At 35.6% G+C, this 21,586-nt stretch overlaps 1 long non-coding RNA gene across 2 annotated transcripts in view; it reads right to left on the bottom strand.

Moving 5' to 3' along the window:
- The window catches only part of LOC144378968 (uncharacterized), a 489,245-nt gene that overhangs the window by 323,131 nt on the left and 144,528 nt on the right, over window positions 1-21,586 (bottom strand). Inside the window, exon 2 of one of the 2 annotated variants that reach the window (XR_013440914.1) lies at window positions 13,904-14,003. The exons of the other annotated variant lie outside the window; for it this stretch is intronic. This is a non-coding gene — a long non-coding RNA (uncharacterized LOC144378968). The remainder of the gene's footprint in view (window positions 1-13,903; window positions 14,004-21,586) is intronic. 2 annotated transcript variants of the gene reach the window in all.

Raw genomic sequence — 21,586 nt, 5'->3', positions numbered from 1 at the left:
TATTAATATAGTCAATCCTGCTTTCCTTGGTTAATGTTTGCATGACATATCTTTTTCTATCCTATCCTATTACTTTTAGCCTCCCTATATTGTTATACTTGAAGTGATTTTCTTTGAAACAGCATATACCTGGATCAGGGTTTTTAATTCAACATGCCTATATGTGTCTTTTAATTGATGTACTTACACTATTTACACCTAATCTAATAATTGATATGTTAGAGTTTACATCTGCTATTTTATTTTTAGCTCTGATGCTCTGTTTTTTATCCCCTTGTTTTCTTTCTCCTGCCTTCCTGGAGGTTACTTAAACAATTTCAAATTTTATTTTGTGTTATCTATAGTGTTTGTAAGTGCATCTCTTTGTATAGCTTTTTTAGTGGTTGCTGTGGTGTTCCATTACACACACACACACACACACACACACACATAAAATAAATAAATAAATATATATACACATATATACATACACAAACATAACTTATCAGGTGTCATCATTATACCACTTTGAGTAAAGTACAGAAATCTTATCCCCTACATTTATAATAAAATTGCTTTAAATATTTTACCTACTTACTCTTAAAATCACATCAGACAGTGTCATAATTTGTGCTTCAGCCATTTAACATAATTAAGAAAACTCAAGAGTAAGGGGAATATCTGTTGTATTTATCTATATGTTTGCTTACCATGTTTACTCTTCCTTTCTGATATTCCAAGATTCTCTTTTATTGTTTCCTTTCTGTTTAGAGAACCTCCTTTAGTCATTTTTTTAGGTTATGTCTGCTGGCATCAAATGCTTTAAGTTTTCCATCACTGAAGAATATCTTGATTTTTTCCCCTTCATTTCTGAAGGATATTCTCATTGAGTGTGGAATTGTGCATTGATAGCTCTTTTTTTCCCAGCAACTGAAATATGTCATGCCACCTCTTTATGACCTCTATATTTTCTGATAAGCTGTCTAATGTTATTCCAATTATTTACCCCAATAGGTAAGGTGTTAGTTTTCTCTTTCTGGTTCCAAGATTTTTTCTCTTTCATTAGTTTTCAGAAGTTTGCTCATGATGTGTTTTTGTGTTTATTGTTTGAGATTTACTCAGCTTCTTGAACATGCAGGTCTACGTCTTTTGCCACATTTGCAAAATCATCAGCTATTATTTCTTAGAATACTTAGAATACTTTTTCAACCCTATTCTCTTTCACCTTTCCTTCCAGGACTCTAATAACATGAATATAAATCTTTTGTAATAATTCCACAAGTGTCTGTGTTTCAGATTATATAATTTCTATTGTTCCTATTTTCCAGCTAATTCTTTTTTTTTTTTTTTTTAAAGATTTTATTTATTTATTTGAGAGAGAGAGCACATGAGAGGGGGGAGGGTCAGAGGGAGAAGCAGACTCCCTGCTGAGCAGGGAGCCCGATGCGGGACTCGATCCTGGGACTCCAGGATCATGACCTGAGCCGAAGGCAGTCGCTTAACCAACTGAGCCACCCAGGCGCCCCACCAGCTCTCTAATTCTTTCTTCTGTTTCTTCAATTCTGTTCTTGAGCCCACAAATTGAGGTTTTTAAAATTTATCTTACCGTATTTTTAAGTTCTAAAAATTCTATTTGGTTCTTTTTTATGTCTTCTATTTTTGTTGAGGATCTCTATTTATTTGTTCATTTGTTTCAAGCTTGTGCATTGAAGCATTTTTATGATATCTACTTAAACTCTTTGTCAGCTAACTCTAACATATCTACCATCAGTGTTGGCATCTATTGGATATCATTTCTCATTCTGTTTGAGATCTGATTCTTGGTATAATGAGTGGTTTTCTATTAAAATCTTGACATTATGGGTATTATGTTATGAGATTTTGGATTCTATCTAAATCCTTCATCTTAGATAGCTTCCTCTGTTACCTCATTACTTCCAGGTGAGGTTAGAGGTCCAGGTTCCCAGACTGGCATCTCTTGACATCCAAAAAGTTTCCTATTCCTGCTGGGCAGGAGTAGGATTTCTGGCTGTCCATATGGCCTTCACTGACAACACAGGGAGGCAGCCTCATTAATGCTGAGAAGTCATGTAAGTCTTGACTCTCTGGTTCGATTCCTCAGACAACCTACCCAGTAATTAGGGGAAAGGGGTTCCTTATTACTACTGGGTGGGGCTCTCCAAGTGGTCTCCATTGACATAACAAAAGAAGGGGGAAGAGGATGACTACTTTCCACCAGTAGGGAGTGAAAATTCTGGCCCTTTACTAGTCCATTATGACAACACCCCAGCAGGGATGGAGAGGGTAGATTAGAATACCACACTGCACCCTCAGATGAAGTTGGAATCAAGGCCTTTGTTGGAATGGGTAGGAGTAAGGGCAAGAGATTTTTCTGTGATGTTTTCCTGTATTAGAGTTGTTATTGCTTAAATTTTTTCTATCTTGATAAGCTGTCCTTTTCCTAGTCCTCTAGCTGGACAGTGGGCTTTTGTTAAGGCTTCCATTGTCTGTGCCCATACAACTGTCTGGGTAGCAGGTTTCTTCAGCTCCAAGTATGGGATATATGAGGCAAGAAGGCAAGAATAAAACCCCTAGGGAACTCATCACAATGTTGTTGCCTGGATTTGAGGTTCCTGGTAAGTCTACCATCTACTCTCCTCCTTCCAGAGTCTTTTTTTTTAATTTTAATTAACATTTTATTTTAGAATAATTTAATTGTTTACAGAAAAGTTGCAAAGACAGTACAGAGGGTTACCATGTACTCCACACCCAGTTACCCCTAACAATACCATCTTACATTACCATGGTACATTTGTCATAACTAAGAAACCAACACTGTTACATTATTATTAACTAAGCTCCATACTTCATTCAGATTGTATTAGTTTTCCACCCATATCTTTTTTCTGTTCTAGGATCCAATCCAACATAACACATTGCATTTAGTATACCTAAATTTTTATGCACACATTTATCACTTCCTTTCATGCCTTCCACTTCCACTTTCAGAGTCTTATATTTGTTTGTTTGTTTGTTTTTTATAAAATGCCCAGGGTTGTTAGTTGTACTTAACTGGAGGATTATGGCAAACTATATTCCATTTTCTCAGAAATGAAATTCTCTAAAAACAATCATTTTTAATAAGAGCAAAATTAGATGATGCACTACCTGATATCAGAACTATAAAGCTTACAGTAATCAGGATGGTGTGGTATTTACATAAAGGTAGACAATGTATCAGTGGAGCAGGTTAGAGAAACAGACACACACATACACCAGAAATTGACTTTTGGCAAAGACACCATGGGAATTCAATGGAGGGAAAAAAGCTTTCAACAAATGGTGATGGGCCACCTGGATAAACACATGAATGATAATGAAACAACTTCTGCTTCATATCTTCCACAAAATTAATTCAAGATGGATCATAGATCTAAGTGTCAAAGATAAAGCTAAAAACTCTTGTAGAAGAAAATAAAAAAGAAATTCTTAATCACCTTGTGGAAGACAAAGATAGAGACAGAAAAACTATACATCCTTAAGGAAAAAATAATAAATTAAACTTTACAAAAATTAAAAACTACTCTTCAAAAGTCACAATTAGGAAAATGAAAAGGCAAACCAGAGACCAAGAGAAAATATTTATAAAACATATATCTGACAAATGATGAGTTCAGAATATTTTAAGGATTCCTACAACTAATAATAAAAATAAACAACCCAATTAGAAGTGTGCAGGATATTTAAACATACACTTGATTAAAAAAAAGATAAATGGTGAATAACACATGAAAAGGTATTTAATGCGGGGCGCCCGGGTGGCTCAGTCGTTAAGTGTCTGCCTTTGGCTCAAGTCATGATCCCAGGGTCCTGGGATCGAGCCCCGCATCGGGCTCCCTGCTCCGCGGGAAGCCTGCCTCTCCCTCTCCCACTCCCCCTGCTTGTGTTCACTCTCTCACTGTCTCTCTCTCTGTCAAAAAATAAATAAAATCTTAAAAAAAGAAAAAAAAGAAAAGGTATTTAATGCTATTATGCATTATGGAAATGCAAATTAAAACTACAGTGGGAAGCCATTTTCCTACACTGGAATGGCTAAATGAGAAAAAAATAAAACTGACAACAGATGTATGTGAAGATAAAGAACAACTGGAATTCTCATACATTGTTGATGAGATATACATAAAATTGTTCAGCCACATTGGGAAATGACTTGGAAGTTTCTTATTACATTATGTATACACTATGACCCAATAATTTCACTATCAATTATTTATCCAAAAGAAATTAAAATACACACAAACACACACAGAGATTTGTATAAGATTGTTTATATCAATGTTACTCATAATAAAAAACTGGAAGCAACTCAAATGCTCATCAGCAGAAGGTTATATTAAAAAAAGTATGATGTATTTTTATAGTGGAAGACTATTTGTCAATAAAAAATAATTAACTTTTAATACATTCAACAATGTAACAACTAGCATAAACATTGTTAAGCAAAAAAAAAAAAAAAAAAAAAAAACCCAGACACACAAGTTTGTCATTTTACTGTATGTAAATTTTACCACTATAAAATGATGTCGTTAAGTCTTTTACAGTCTGTATAAAACCAATAGAATAAAGTCATAAAGGAAAAGACTGACATAGTACATAATTATAAAAAATGTGGTTCTTTAAAATAATTACATAAATATAATTGAGAAAAAGATATTTAGAGCAAACATGACAAATGGTTAAGATAATTAATATTTATAGACAATATAAAAGTAAGAAAAACATTTAAACTCCAATAGATAAACAGCTAAAACTCATAAATAATTTACAAAGGAGAAAATGCACTTAAACAAATGTGGCTAACCTATATTCTTTTCCAACTCATCTGTCTTTTGCTTTCCAAATCCTAGGACACTATTTTCAGCCATCTTGCAGATGCTGGGGGCCACAAGACACAACTTTCACAAGGAAAATATTTGTCTCTTTTCTTCTTTTTCCTGCCTTTCTGGCTTCTTTTTACCTGGAACAATAAAAACTGAGTTGGTAGCACAGCTACCACCTTGTGATCATGAAGCAACAAGAATGAGAGCAAAAGCCAGGAAGCTTAGAAGGGCAGAGTGAAACATAAAAAGATCTTGGGTTTCTAAGGTTATTTCCAAGAAGTTGAATCATTTTGTTATGTGAGAAATGTTACGTGAGAAAAATAATATTCACATTTGTTTAAACCCACAATTACTGAGTTTTCTGTTATTTTGACCAAAGACATTCTTTACCAATACACTAATCAACATTTGAAAAACCTTCAAAATCAAAGAATAGCAAAGCAATGCAACAAAAATATTTTAAAATATTTCATTTCCTGACATATCAAAACTGCAAATATTTTTAAGAACTGAAACTACTGGGACGCCTAGATGGCTCAGTCAGTTAAGCGTCTGACTTTGGCTCGGATCATGATCCCGGGGTCGTGGGATCGAGTTCTGCATCGCAGAACCTGTTTCTCCCTCTGCCTGCTGCTCTTCCTGCTTGTGTTCTCTCTCTCTCTCTCTCTCTATCTATCTCTCTGATAAATAAATAAAATCTTAAAAAAAAAAAAAAGAACTGAAACTACTGAATAGGATGAATTAAAATAAGAAAAATTTTAAAATTTACTTCCACGGGGAATGCAAATTTAGACCTCTAATTTTGGAGATCACCATGATAATATGTAGAGACCCACAAATGTTAATATTTATAATCAAGTTTATATTTTATTTATTTCTTGACATTTTATTATATATTTATAATTATTAGTCATTAGTGTTTATAATGCATAATTCTATCTGGTTACAGTTGCCATTCAAGAACAATGGTTTATGGGGGCTCCTGGGTGTCTCAGTTAGTTGAGCTTCCAACTCTTTATCTCAGCTCAGGTCTAGATCTCTTGGTCATGAGTTCAAGCCCCACACTGGGCTCCACGTTGGGCATGGAGCCTACTTTAAAAAAAAAAGAAAGAAAAAAGAATAATGGCTTATTTTTTTCTCCTCTTTCTTTCATTTTTCCAAAAGATTTATTTTATTTTGGAAAGGAGTAGATTTTGAGGAGGAAAAACATGGAGCAGAGAAATATGGAATAGCAAGTTAGTATAAATGTAAGTGGTTTTGCTAATTGTTTTATAGCCACAACAAATTAGTACAGAGCATGCCCTGTACAAAACAACACAATGAAGATAGAATATCATCTACATCCCTGCAAATCAAGGATTCTGGGAAACACAGTTCCTTAAAAAAAGATTCTAGGAATTGCAGTTCCCAGAGTGCACTTAATGAGAAAAGACAATTTAATCCCATATAGAAACAGTTAAATGAACTGTGGATACAACTGCAATTCAAAAGAGTATATTTCAACCCCTAATATCCTGAGATACCCTTCAAAATGTGGCATTCCATAGTTGAGGCAAATAGAGTATTATATTATCTCTTGGAAAGTCATAAATTATGAAAGATTCTGCCACAACAGAAACCCATTTAATGTTGCCTATCCCACCTTAGCCCAAACTCAACTGACACTGAGAATATACATTATGAAGTAGTAATGCATTACATAAATATTAAATTATTTACAGAATTTTTTTAACAATATGGGAAATGTGTTATAAAATATATACAAAATAGGAATTTAAAAGGCATAAAATAAAAATGTAAATAGAACATTTCTCTCCCAAGCCCCAGATTATTGATTTCCACATCTCCTGGAATTTACCCATTCCTCCATGGAAAAAATGGCTTTTCTAAAAAGTGATCATTTAAAGTATTCAACTCCCCCCACCACCATCAGTACGATGTAAACTTCGTAAGAAAGAGACATTGTCTGTCTTATTCACAGGTATATTTCTAGTGCCTAGAAAAATTAAGTAAGTTTTTGAACAAATGAGTGAATTTATGCATGCAAGATGGAATGAATGAATGAATAAATGAGTTGTTATTATGATAGAGCTTCTGTCATCTCATAGGAAAGATACCCAATGGGAGAGTGAAATCTGCTTTAGAAAGATGTTTCTGGGCACAGAGTAAATGGTAAATAACCACTGACTAGACAACGGAGAGAACAGGCAACTTTGAGGAAGAGAGAGCCACCTGGAGAGAGATTTGGGGTGATTGTGGGTTGTAGAGAAATCAATGTGAATAAAGAATGGGCTGTGTGGTGAAGTCAGCAATAGTGCAGTTGAAAGGACAAAGTTTCAATACGAAAAGATCTTATGGGTCATGATAAGGAGTTGAGATTTTTACAATTTTTTAATTTAGAATATTTCCTTTGGCAGGAGTGTCTAAAATGAGAGACAAAATTGAAGGCAGAATGGCCAATAATTGCATTGAACCAGGTGAGAAATAAACAGGGAAGGACTTAAGATATTGGCAGTATGAATAGAAAAAAGGAGGAGGGGTCTCGAGATAGAACAAGGCAAAAAATGACAACATTTCATCACAAGTTGAATATAAAGAATTAGGAAATAAAAGAAAATGTTATAACTAAAAGCCTCAGTAGACAGTGGTGTTATACAATACAAAGGGAATAATAACTATCATAAGTGAACATATGAATATTGGCTTCTATTCCTTGAGTGCATATTACAGAAGCAAGTATGAGGCCTGAGGACTGCCTCTTCATCTTCTCATGCCCAGGTTAGCTATCAGTGACCAATAACAAATCCCCTTCCTGATGAGCTTGGACATTGCTTAATAATCTTTCCTGGGAGAACACTCCAATAATCACTATCAATCAGACTCAACATGCCTTAGTCCCATTATATTTCCAACACTCAAATAAAACCTTTGGATATATAACCTTTATTATCCTTGCAACATAGTTCATGAGTACTATTGTGTTCATTTTACAAATGAAGAAACTGATGATTAGTAAGTATAGAAGCAAAATAATTGCCCCAAGTGTCTCAGTCTCCATAGTTTACACACAAACAATCCTCCCCTTAAAACCCACTTTGCACAGTTCCACAACTATTCTTGGAATGAAACAGATGACAGTCTATACAACAAAGCCTTCCCAATATCTAGGTATCTCTGGGACATCCAGTAAAGATTTCTAGTAGGCATTTTGACATACAGGTCTGTGGGTCAGGAACACTACCTGAGCTCCAAATCTAGATGTGGGAGTCATTAGCATGCAGGTGGTGGTTGAAGCTCTAGGTGTAGATGCAGTCACCAAGGGACAGGTATAGAGTGAGAAGAGAAGAAAGGACAGGAGAGAGGACAGGAGAGCAGAGTGAAGAGCAGGATGTGCACATGGACCCATTTAATTGAGGGAATTCCAGGACTTGTCAGAGCTGCTGGGAAGAGATGCTCTTTTCCACTGTTTGGATGAAAGGTCACCATGTGGAATCTGGGCCTGAGAATAATGCTCTGGAAAGCAGACCAAGGATATGAAGAGATCCAGTGCTGCATCCAGACATAACCCTTCAAGAATGTAAACCAATAACTTCTGGGTTTTTATCTAAGCAAACTGTATTGGGATTTCTGATACACCTGAAGATCATGACCCTTTCTCACCAAGATGTTGAAAGTGTCAAATGATAAAACCAATGAGAAAAAGAAATGATAAGAATTTCTGTCATACAAATTTCCATCATCATTAGTAAGCACTTCTTCAGTGACCTTTCAGGTTGTGAATTCCAGGCTTTCTGCCCACTGTAAGGCCATCTTAAACTGGCCATGCAAGAACTTCTTGGGTACCATTTTTCTTCCCTACATGGATCATGTCCCGTCTAGCTGGAGGATGTTGAAGATGCTATCAGACCATCAACAGTCTAAGGAAAGGGCCCACAGCTTAAGGATTTTATTCATGTTACTACTAAGTCTATTATTGACAGTATCCAGCACATTGAAGAAGCACCACACCTGCTTATACAATGAAGATGATGTCAGAAGTTGTTCCTTATGTGTTGTACATATCATCCATTTAAGATAAAATTTCCAGACTCCAAAAAAAAGCCCTGATACTTTTGCAGACAGACCTCCTAATGCTTCACGTGAATGGGACTGATACCGACGTTTTCATACATTACACTTATATCGTTTGACATAACTGCATAAATAAGCCATTATAGAAGCTAGAATTAAGGATTTGAAACATCCCTCATATCTCAATGTCTAAGTTGAAACTGATGCATCTTGCTTGGGAAGAAGGAAAATTTTTTTACAAAAAATTGTTTTACTATGCATGATGGATGTCATGGAGTTGCAATTTTCCAACCTTGCCAGACCCAGTGATTTCCTTTTGCTCTATTACATTGCTGTTGATATGTGTTCTAAAGTCTTCTATGATACACAGCTTGCCAGGTGTAGCTGAGTTAATTTTGTTAAAATCTCAGATTCATTCTTTTCTCTCATTGGTATTCATTATAATGAAGACCTATGCTTTGTGTTAATTTTCAGTTCCCAAGGTAGAGTTTTTCAGTGTTATGAGATGAACCTAATTCCTTTGTTGGCCATTAAACACCTGTGCTTAAATCATGGGCTTCTTGCCTCTTCTCTTTGAAATAATTTCTGGATTAGCATTACATTCTGAATATCCTGAATTTTATGTGATATCTAGCCTCATGATCTCAGCCTTTACTAACCAAACAGGCAAACTTTGGCACTAAGAATAAATGAGGCTGAGTGATAAGTAACAATTTCAACAATTTTATTCTTTTTAGTGACACAAAACTAAATGTATCCATGCTCTCTAAGACACACTGTTTGATCAGGAAGAAGGCAAAAGCATTCTAATCTTTCCTCACAATGCCCTTCAGAAACATTAACGTGTGTGCATGCATATGCTGTTACCTTTTGAAACTAATAAAAATCAGTCACTGAGGAAATGTAGTAACATCCATTAAAGGCAGAGCTGTTCACAGTCTGTGATGCTCACCATGTGCAAAAATGTACAGTGAGGAAAAACTTAGCAGGTGGAACCCATGGACTACATAATCTTCTTCACAAAAGCTGGAAAAAACAGTTTTTGTACAATGTGACATTTCATAGAATACATTCAAGTTAGTACCCTCATGAGGGGAAAAGCCCATAAACCAAAAATTTCAAGCAGAACATGATTTTGGAAAGGACAGAGAATAGTAACTACACTCCACTGAATGAAGTAATGTTTCTCCTGATATGAAATTATAGGCTATATTGTTGAATAATAATCCAAAGAAGAAATAAATTTTATTAAATGAAGAAAATAGAAATGGCTTTATACTTCCCAATAAAATATGAATTATTAAAAATTCCATGAAGTTATTAGTGTCTTTATCTGAATATCAGATACTAAGAAAATCAGAGGCAATTTTATTTTAAAAATAAATTTCACTTTTCAGAAAATCCACTTGGTGCAAATGAAGTCTGGGTTTTTATCTTCTTGTCTGTTTCCTACAGTGACTAGCACATGATATGCTGCGGTAACAAATGTTCCATGCAGATGTAATGATGATTGATTAAAAAACCCAGGTCAGAGGTCAATTTGGCCATGAAGTCCTGCTTCGTTCCACCTTCCTCACTTCAAAGATTCTATAGCACAGCCCTTGCTTCTCCCATTGGTTATGTTCTAGAACTCTGTCTTAGACAAAGATTCTACCTTCTTCATCTTTGCATTACTGCAATATTTTACACACCATAGGTGCAGACTCAGTATATATAGACAGAATGAAATCATTGAACAAATAACCATAGCCCTCACCCGTTTATACTTGTGTCAATTTCCATTTTCTCAAGATTAATACTCCCGATCCTTTTGAAAGAGGTCTCTGGAAGAGGGAAATAACTTCAAAGAGAAAAAGGAACAGACTAAAGAAAACACCAGAGCAAGGTTCTCCTATAGGCATCATCACTACCTGCTATCCGGCAATATTATTTTACAGATAAATCAACTGTAGGTCAGATTGATTAAGTAGCTGGTCCCAAGCCACTTGATGGCAGCATCAGAACTGAAACCTAGTGCTCTAAGGGAGCACTTTTCACTCTACTCTGCTGATGCTGAAAATGTAAATATTATCAAGACTTGGAGTGTGTATTTTCTCTTGTTTATTTTGTATCATTTGCTTGCCACCCACATTTGGTTCCTTGTATGGGTTCTATGTGCCGTTTTCCCAAACTCCCTACATAGAAAATACATACACTAGAAATAAAATTTTTTAAAAAAGAAGAAAAGAATGAACAAATGAATGAGAAGGAAATGAATGCTGTCCTGTAACTAAGTTCTTCTTGCTATTCCTTTAAAATGTTCTTTTATTTGGGGAGCCTGGGTGGCTCAGTTGTTAAGCGTCTGCCTTCAGCTCGGGTCATGATCCCAGGGTCCTGGGATCAAGCCCTGCATCGAGCTCCCTGCTCCTCAGGAAGCCTGCTTCTCCCTCTCCCACTCCCCCTGCTTGTGTTCCTTCTCTCGCTGTGTCTCTCTCTGTCAAATAAATAAAATCTTTAAAAAAAAAAAAAACAAAAAAAGTTCTTTTATTTTTAAGCTTTCCATAAGAATGTGTATGCCTTATCTTCCCAATTAGTTGAAAACAGGAACAATGTCATATACTGGTTTCTATCACCAGATCAGCTGGCACTGACGTATGTCTGTCTCCAGGACTGTTTTAAGCACTGAGGGTCATAAACGAAATGTCATAGCAGACGAATTAAGCATATATTGAACACATTAGTTAAGGCAGGAATTTAAAATGAGTAAAGCTCAACTGTAAAGAAATTACCTAAAATTTGGCCACGAGCTAAAAAGCTTAAAAATGGAAATATTTAATTTCAAAAGCATTTATGGAGGTTTTTGTGCCTTTGAGTTTGGTTTATTTTTTCTTTTAAAAAAATGAATTACATATAACATAGAGGAGGAGATAAGATACTGTAATCTTTCTCAGTGCTGAGAGTCTCTAAAGCATTTAACCCTGCTATGTTGAGAGAAAAGCAATGACCAAGAAAACCAAACAAGGTGTTATATGAATGTGCTATGAACAACATCTGACCCAAAGTAATCTCTCAATAAATATTAACCATAATTATAAGAAACCAGTTGTGAACAAGACAGGCACAGTCTTAGGCCTCAAAGACCTTAAATGTTTGTGCCATTTAATTTTAACTTGGAAATTTAAGGTTAAACCAAATATAGCATTACTATTTACTTTATGTTTAAACCTAAAAGGAATACAAAGGAAATAAGAAAACCAAAGCAGGTGGCTTAAAATTTAATTAAAAAGAAAATAAAAACATTCAGCATCATTTTCTGACCTCTGAATTAATTCCCAATTTTAAAAAATGATCCAAACCTTTAACAACCTCTAAATTTCATCCAGGGGAGAAAAAGTCAATCTTGTCACCAATGCAAAAAATAATATGGCTAGCCTTACAAATCCTGTAAAAATTTTTAAATATGAAATTCTTGCGATGATATAAACCTAAAACTTTAGCCACACAAACACAAACTCACACATACACACACACACACACACACACATACACACACACAGGAATATATAGAGGACTCTGACTAGGGTTGTTTCTATAAGATGTTGAAGTGATTAGCAATTCTGGTATATTCACTGGCAAAATATATCCTAAAAAAAGACTTATTTAAAATAAAAGACTTTTATTATAGAAACTTTTAAATTATAGAAAATGTATAAATTCCTTGTAATATTTGCCATCATAATTGGTTCTTTTCAAAACTGTATTCAATTTTTTAAAAACTTGATGTAGGCTAAGGTGGCAAAGAAATATGGAAATTATACAGATTTGGTGGTCCATGTGGTTTTCCCTCTTTTCTTTAATTTCCTTTATAAGGCAGCTTTGCAATAAATAAAGTGAGCAAATAAAAATACCTCATATGTTTTAATTTCAATTTGCAAATTCACTTTTTGAAAAAACAGAATTTATAGCCAACTTTTCTAAATCAGATCACCCATCTTTCAAAGCAAACCACTTCTCTAGACAATCTAAAACCTAGCAATTTTGCCACTTTCACTGTCAGCAAATGCTTCTACAGAAATGCTGTCTATGTTTATTGGGTCTGGTTTTTTTCTTAAGTTTATGAAGTTGTTCAAATGACATAGTATTTTAATTTATGGGTGAGCGTTCTATAGGGTTTAGTGTGTATAAACCACAGCAGAGAGATCACTATTAGTATTCTAAACTCCTAACTTCCTCTTTCAGCATAAGTGGACACGTTTTTCTCCTACATTAATGAATTTTTAAAGTACCAATATGGCAACTCCAGGTGGTGTGGTTAGCTGTAGATAATTGCCCCTCAGAGCATGCCTTTATCTCCCAGAGGTGATGATTGCCAGACCCATCATGCCTTCCTGCTTACATACATGCTGATGGCCACAACCACAAATGTTTGTAAGGCATGCACAGCATACAGAATATATGTGTTTTGCCCATTTGTTAATTATAAAAGCCACTAACACTATTGGCAAGGGTGTGTACACTTTTATGCTGTCCTCATAATTACAAAGTTTTAGTATGTGGTTTTGTGTGTAACACCATCGATCAAAGTCCATTTTTTGACATGTGTAGCAGAGGCAATATGTTCCACATAAGTTATTTCTGTAACTGCATTACTTACTGTAATAGAGTCCCGTCACGTAGCTCTATTGCACCAACTTTCCCTGCCCTACTGCTGCCTGAGCTGTGTCCACTTTTGTACCCTCTCAAGCATGCACAAGATGGCGTGATGTGGTAGAAAAGAGGTTTTTTTTAAGAATTATATTTTATTAGTTAATATGCACAAATATAAATTTGGTTTTCTAGGTTTGGTTTAAATACTAATACCTCAATCTTCTAAACACCTTAGTTTATTTAGAACATATACATCATATCACTGGCTTTTAGAAGATCAAGAAAATTTGTGTATTTCCTTTCATGATTTACTTAAAAACAAACTCTGGGCAACATCAAATATTTACCTTCTTTCAGGGAGATGCAATGCCTATTTCCTGTCATTCACTGCTCCATAAAACAGGCTTTTGGCAGGAGACAGTCCTCGTGAAAGGAGATAAAAACTTCCTTAAAAAAAAAAAAAAAAGGACGGAAAGTTGAAACAATTTATTTCCTGTGCTTAATTCCACATTGAATTTGCACAAGTATTTCAAGGGCAGGAATGAGGGTTGAAAATGGAAACTGACAAAATGATAAAATAAGTTGGTTGAAATTTGACAGAAAAATTAGAGTACCCTTAAGTGATGCTAAAGAAAGCAATGTGTATATTGCACATGAAGCATAACAAGAAGAGCCTTCTTTAATTGCGAAGAGAAAAAAAATCTAACTATTGCCAAATTTAATTTCCTTCCCAGAATTTAACTAACTGCCTAAGATTTGACATGCTACATCAGTGCATTATGAAAATCAGTCACAATTACTGTCAAGTGCACAATATTCTCCTCCAAAAAGCTTCTGAATTAGATCTATTTCAAAATAAAGCAAGGAAAATGACCTAGCACATGTTTATATCAAGGGGTATATTGTTTGAAATAAATCTTAAACCATCATATCCTTCAAGTTGGGGAATTGAATGAGTAAATTCATTCATTTCTAATCAGCTTCAACACAAATGGAAATCCCAAAATTATAAGAAAAGCCAGGGCAATGGGAATAATTAACATACGCACTTTCGCCTTCTGTAAGATGGTTAAAATTACAATAATTTTTTCTAACAGAAATGCAATTGAATATTGTCCTTCTAAGTCATTTTAAATTAATTTTAATATAATAAAATGGTACATAGACATGTATATATTCAAAATCATCTATAATACATAGGACAGACAGATGAGATAGATGAGAGAGAGAGGGAGAGAGGGAGACAAAGTAGGTTTCTCAAGGCAAAAAGGCCTGCAACTTAATTGCAAATGATGGAATTGAGATCAAGTCAGCAGGCCAAGTAAGATGCATAAGTAAGTTTACACACTTTCTTTTAAAACAAAATCAAATTCATAACTGACTGTGTGCTTTTTCTAAAGTCTAACTGAAGCTAAGTGATTTTATTACATATGTTCCCACTCTATGATCCCAACTTTTCTATCTGTAATTAAAAGTTTCTAAAGATACTTGTTACTTCCTTGGGGAATGAGCCAGAGGTCCATTCCCTAACTAGAATGTTTCTTCTGCCAGGAGGAGTGTGAAAAGATACAACCACGAAAACGTTATAATGAAAAATTAGAACACCCATTATTCATATTAATAGAATCACCAGCTCATAGATGACTTTCAAGTCCATTACCATAGCATCTGAAGAGTTCATGATTCCAGGGAGGAAGCCAAATCTTAAAAATATACATCCTGGAGAGTGCTTGACAGTACAACCTTTGTTGAAACGATAGAAGAAAGAATTACAATCACTTTTTCAGAATGTCTTGGTTCAAAAGAAAGGTGGCAATGGAATAGATTACTCCAGAGGCTTGGAAGGTGACATTAACTCTCTCACATGCATATCCGTTCATCAGAGAGCAAAAGGTATTCCTATCCAAAAACAGCTGCAGAGACTTTTGTGTAATGAATTAAGAGGTTATCCCATTTCCAATGGTCTCCAACACACCATAAAGATTTGCATTAATTAGAACCTTTATTTGTAGACTGATCCAAGAACCTATGGAATAAACACACACACACACATACACACACAGAACTATCTGCCTTTTATAGACACAACTCCCTGAGCAAAGTGCTACTGCTATAAACATGTCTGCTCTTGTGTTGTCTTATATCTTATTTTAAGCCAGTATATTTATGCTAATTTATGAAGTCTTAGAGGACTGGAATCTCTTCTATATATGCCTGTTTGTAAAGCATCAACATAACATCACAAATTTTAGGTATTTAGCAAATGAGTTTTGATGGTGATGGTGATGCTGACTTTTTAAAGAAAACCTTTCTTAACTCACTCAGCTTGGTTGAGATGTTCCTTCTCTGTGCTCCCACAATGCCCAGTGAATATATCAGTCACTGCTCCTATAAAAGTCTTCTTTACTGATATGTCTGCCTCTCTTTCTGGATTTTGACCACCTTGAACATACAAATTATGTCTTACTTATTTCAGGATCTCCAACACCTAGTGTGTAGCCCATCATTTGTACTTAATGTATGTTGGTTTAATTGGTTGTTGATCCCATTCGCCCCTCCTATGATATTGCTCCCATAATACCTATCTACTATTATCCTTTAATAAGAGAAGATGAGTTCACATAGATGCTTGAGTTTTGTGAATCATCTTCTGTGTTAGAAATATAACTTGAAATATGGTTCTCATGCAAGGTCAGGAGCAGTTATAAGCAGCAATGGAAGGAGAAAAGTCCTTGGATCACCATCAAGGTATTTACTGTGTGACTATAACCAGGAAGCTAGCACATGATTAAAAAAAAACAAAAGCCACCCTTCAGATGTAAGCTCTACAGCCAGCCACTAATGACACTTAAAGATACAAAGGGTCAGGCACATTATTCTTCTACCTTCTATTTTCCTTATCTTGAATTTTGGTCCATCATCTGATCCCCAAACATTGACGGAACAGTAGACCTGAAGATTACATTTATACTTCAAAATCACTACAGCTTTTTTCTAGAGAACACATGTGAGGAATGCTGGTAAAGAGGGAAGGAACATCCACATATAATTTTGATATAGTGACTGACAAAGTTAGTGGCCTTGTTGCCTCTTTTTATAAAGGATCCTAGAAGAAAGCACTGTGGACTGGATAGAAGTTTTATTTATAATTAAGCATACAAATGTGCCCTACATACATGGCTAAAGTTCTTCATTCTCTACCTGATTAGAATATAAAAGTTACAGCTTCATAGAGTAAGAGTAATTTTGGGAGGCTTTTATAATTTCCCATATCCCTAATACAGTACCCTAGCTGCTATATATCCTGAGCCCTGAGTACCTGTGTCAATAAACACTCCCAGATATATTCATCAATTATTACCTCATACTCCACTGATGCACAGAACTGTTGTTTATAGTTTGGAAACTTTGTCACAGAGATGTGAAAGAACCCTTCTAGCTTGTGTGACCCCATTGTTACACTGCCTAATTGCAGACCATAAAATACACGGATGGATGGATGGAATTTAAAGCTTCTTAACATAGATTGGTTTCAGCAGATCCAGAAATGCACTGAAGTTTATACAAAACCTTGCCCCTATGTGTAATCTTTTTTCTAGCTAAAAAATTCTCAGTTTTATCAGATCTGAAAAAGAACTATGCAAAAAAAATAAACAATTAAGAACCAAGAGAATAAGTACATCATAAAAGAGATCCTTCATGCATTCCTACAGTCAAAGTTTTACTAAGGATTCCTGCCATTAAAATATCTCTTTTATGCCATGGGGAATTCATGGTGAATATGACAGCTACAACTTCTCCAGAGGTTTGCATTCTAGTAGGAAGAAAAAGGACACACAAAAATGATCACAAACAAGACAACAAATAGGTTTTATATGAGTGGTGAAATATCCCATGAAATTTCAGAAAAGGGACATCCCTTTGTTTGGGTACTTCAAGTGCAAAGTGGCATTCAAGCCTGGCCTCACTGTACCATAAGATTTCTATATACAGAGGGACAGGAATGAGGAAGACAGAGATGAGTGGCATTGACGCTTTAAGAATGAAATAATCAGAGCAGGGAGGCTGAAAGAAATAACTTTGAGAATTAGAAGGATGTTGGAAGAAATTAGTTTGACTATAGCTTTTGTGGCATGGCAGTAGAAGATAAGGTTGGAAATATGAATGGTATCTTTGAATATGAGGGGGAAATTTTAGACTGTAATATGCAAAACAAATGAAGACATGAAAGATCTCAGGGCCAGAAAGTGTCATTATCAAGGCAATATTTTAGAAAGAATAACCCTCAGCAAGTTTACAGAATGCACTGTTCAAAGGAAGAAGATCTGGAAGGAAAAAGACCAGTTCAAGATTGGGGCAATACCAATATAAACCATTGCTGTTAATATCACTGATAGAAGGGAAGGATAAGGGAGGGTTTGCGACCAAAAAATCAACTGGACTGTATGATTGATTGATTGGGTCTCTGTCCATAAAGTGGAAATAGCAATGAGTAGCTACTTAACAGTTTAAGTATTTAAATGAGATAGTCAATGTAAAAATTTAGAATACTGTCTAGTATGTAATAATAGTACAATAAGCATTAATTATTGTTGTCTTTCAATATAAGAAAGATAGGGAAATCAAATCCCACTAAAATTAGAGCCCAGTTACCTGACATACTCACAAGAGCATTAAAAAAGTTGGAGAAGTCAAAAGGAAGAGGAGGTTTAGGGCAAAGGGGAAGGATACAGGCGTGCAGACTGTAAGACTGGATGCAGAAATAGGGGGTTGAGATGGAAATAGTCGTGGACAAATAGAAGCAAGGTACTTACTGCCTGATGGGTCTGGCAGAAGGCCCACATTTCAGAATCATCCACCTACAACTATAGCAAGCTGTGGGAGTGGCTGCGATTTTGAGAGAGAGAGACTGGAAAGCAAAGAAATAACAAGAAAAGTCAGGACCTTTCAGAGTGCCCAAGTTTAGGGGACAAAAAATGGAGAAGCCTGCAGAGAGGTAAAGAGAGCACTTCGAAAGAAAGAAGAACCAGAATAATTTTGCTTTCAGAAAGCCATAGAAGGCGAATTCATTTAATTGAAAGTTAAGGAGATACTTCCAGGATTTCTGGTCCAGTGAAAGAAAAAGTTGATGAATGTAATGAGGTAGAGGCAACTGAATATAGTGCTTCTTCAGGATTCTGGCTGCGAGGGAAGCAGAAGTCAGATTGGATTCGGAGCAAGTGGGGTGGTTTAAGGGTGAGAAAATGTGAAGCAAAGTTTCATGGGAGACAGGGCTCAGGTGTAAAAACAAAAAGCCTTACAGACAGACCAGCAAAGGAAGCAAGCCCAAGAGGTTAGTCTAACACAGAATCGAAAGATGTATTTTATAGAAAAACTGAAGCAAAGTGGAAGCAACGCAGTTTAATGGTTTAATCACTCAACTCTAGAGTCAGACAGGGTGCCTTATAGTTGAGCTCTGCAACCTCGGGGAAGTTCCATACAGCTGCGGGTCCTAACTCATCTTAGGTAAAAGTATACAACCTACTGCATAGTATTGTTGCGGTAAGAGATAAATGAGATAAAAGAGATAAAGGAGAAAAGTACATGTAAAGCACTCACTCAGTGCGATAGCTAGGACATAATAAATGCTAAAAAATGTTAGCAATTAAGATTAACAGTGGATAAGAAGTTCTCCAATAGGCTAGACATGATAATTACAGATGCTTTTTAGTAGAAACCCTAAGCTAAGATGAAGAGAGTCTACCTAGAAAATTAGATTCACCAGCTTATTTGAGAAAAACCTTGAATATCACGTGTGACACAGGGCCATTGTCCTTTAGGAAATGGAAGGTCATTTATGTCGTTTAATCAATATAATAACATGATTAAAATATATTTAAGAGTTAATCTTGAAGTAGTATTCTGGATGGTCTGCACATAAGAAATGCTTGTTAAATTCATTTCCCATTGGTAATTTAAAAAAGAGAGCAGTGTGGTTGTTTCAGTTGGACATTTAGTCTGGAGTATTCACTTCCCATGGACTCTCCCTATATTGCTATGTGTTACTGTGACCCCTTCCACTAGGTATATATTAAAGGTTTTTTTATTCTTTTTTTTAAGATTTTATTTATTTATTTGACAGAGAGAGAGCAAGCACAAGCAGGGGGAGCAGGAAGCAGAGAGAGAGGGAGAAGCAGGCTTCCCACTGAGCAGGGAGCCCGATGCGGGACTCGATCCCAGGACCCTGGGATCATAATCTGAGCCGAAGGCAGACGTTTAATGACTGAGCCACCCAGGTGCCCCAAAGGTTTTTTTATTCTAATGATTTCCAGCCTGAATGTGCAACAGGAGAGTAGAATCTTCAATTCTGTTTATGATAAGAATTTAAAACGGCTAAATTGTTGAATCACACAAAATGAGAGAATGACTGTAGATCTTGTAATTATCACATACTTGTCCACTTGACTTAACTCCATCATATTTAAAGCCAGCTTATTATGCATGAAGTGTTGGAACAAAACACATGTAAAACATTATTGATTTCCAGAAATGCCAAGTATACCCTCCAAATGAAAACCGAGCCTGCGATCCCCTGCTTTCCTTTCTCTGCATGTCTAGAGGCTCACCACATGTTAGAAATACTGCAAGCCAGTCTCACATTTGCTAAAAATAATTGCTATTCTTCTATGTCTGTTCAGTCATGATGCTCTGAAACAAAGTACAAAGCACAGCAGCTTCAATTATCAAATATAACTATGATATCCTTCAATTCTATATAGATTCATTTTATCCCAAGGATATTAGAATACATCACAAAGTCGAATATTTTTCCTATAACATCTGTCATCAAAACCAAAACCATATAGCTAGATCCACATAAATCACAGCAAACCTGCCATCCCGCAGCAAGAGTCAAACATCCACCCTATGCTATAGCATTCAAAATATTGAGATAATTGATGGATAGTCTTCTTTCCTCATCTCATCACCAAGGTTTCGCTTCAGAACAATACCACATGATGAGTCTACTTTTTTTGATGCTACATGTGAATATTGTTTTCATAATTTAGTACGCAGTGTGCTGGTCTGAATCGGCATGTTTGTAAGGGATTCCATCGTGTCAAACAGAAGAGAAGGGAAAATCTGACAATAGGCACTTGTCGGATACGGCCAAATCTCTGCTGGATCCTGCTTTCACTGCACAGTCCCTGAAGCATATAAAGCTCATCCCACTTTTATAAAGCCATGCATGCATGAAACTGAAGGTAGAATTTCAAGCAGGAATTGATGACTTAGTAAAAATGTGTATAATTTCCCCCATATACAAGAGAAATGGAAGGCACACCAAGAAAACACTGTTCCTGAGTGATGTGATTAAAAATTCAAGAGCCCCTTTTGAAGTCAAAACCTCACAAAGCTCATCAAATCCGGGTAAAGGTAGACATTTTGAATAAAGAAAATTGCACAGAAGAATTAAGCAGCAGCACTTTGAGGTGCTGTGGTTCTTCTATTTATCTACATTTAAAACAGAAAAACCACCACAGCAGAGTGGAAACGGGCAGGTTTACGTGGCAGATTAGCAAATACATGTGCTTTTCAAAGGGGGGCAATAGTTCCAACCATTTAATGGAAAAATGCTCTCTTTAAAGAAAAATTCTTGCTTTTTTTATCCCCAAAATTCGATGGTTGGATAACTGGGCCTTCTGTGTTTTTGAAGTCACATTTCTTAATAAGCTATTATTGGACCCTAGAAAAATACTGACATGCTTATAACTGAAACTAGTGTAGAAAATTTTCAAACAAAGAAAATAAGACCAATTTATAATGGAATGAATACACTGCACAGATTTTAGTAAAGAAAGTGGCTCATTTTAAATATGATTTTAGCTATTTCAAGAACTGAATTATTTGTCAGATCATACAATTTCATTGCCCCACAATTGTCCTGTGTGGTTAAGAGCAAGGACTGTGGACTCAAATCTCAGCTTTACTACTTAGTAACTGTACACATCACTTATCAAATAGAGTCCTGATTTCTTCATTTGTAAAAT

Source organism: Halichoerus grypus, chromosome 9 (assembly GCF_964656455.1).
Source record: "Halichoerus grypus chromosome 9, mHalGry1.hap1.1, whole genome shotgun sequence".
Classification (NCBI taxonomy): Eukaryota; Metazoa; Chordata; class Mammalia; order Carnivora; family Phocidae; genus Halichoerus; species Halichoerus grypus.
Note: the sequence above shows the minus strand (reverse complement) of the source record. Positions and strands in the feature narration are given on the sequence as shown.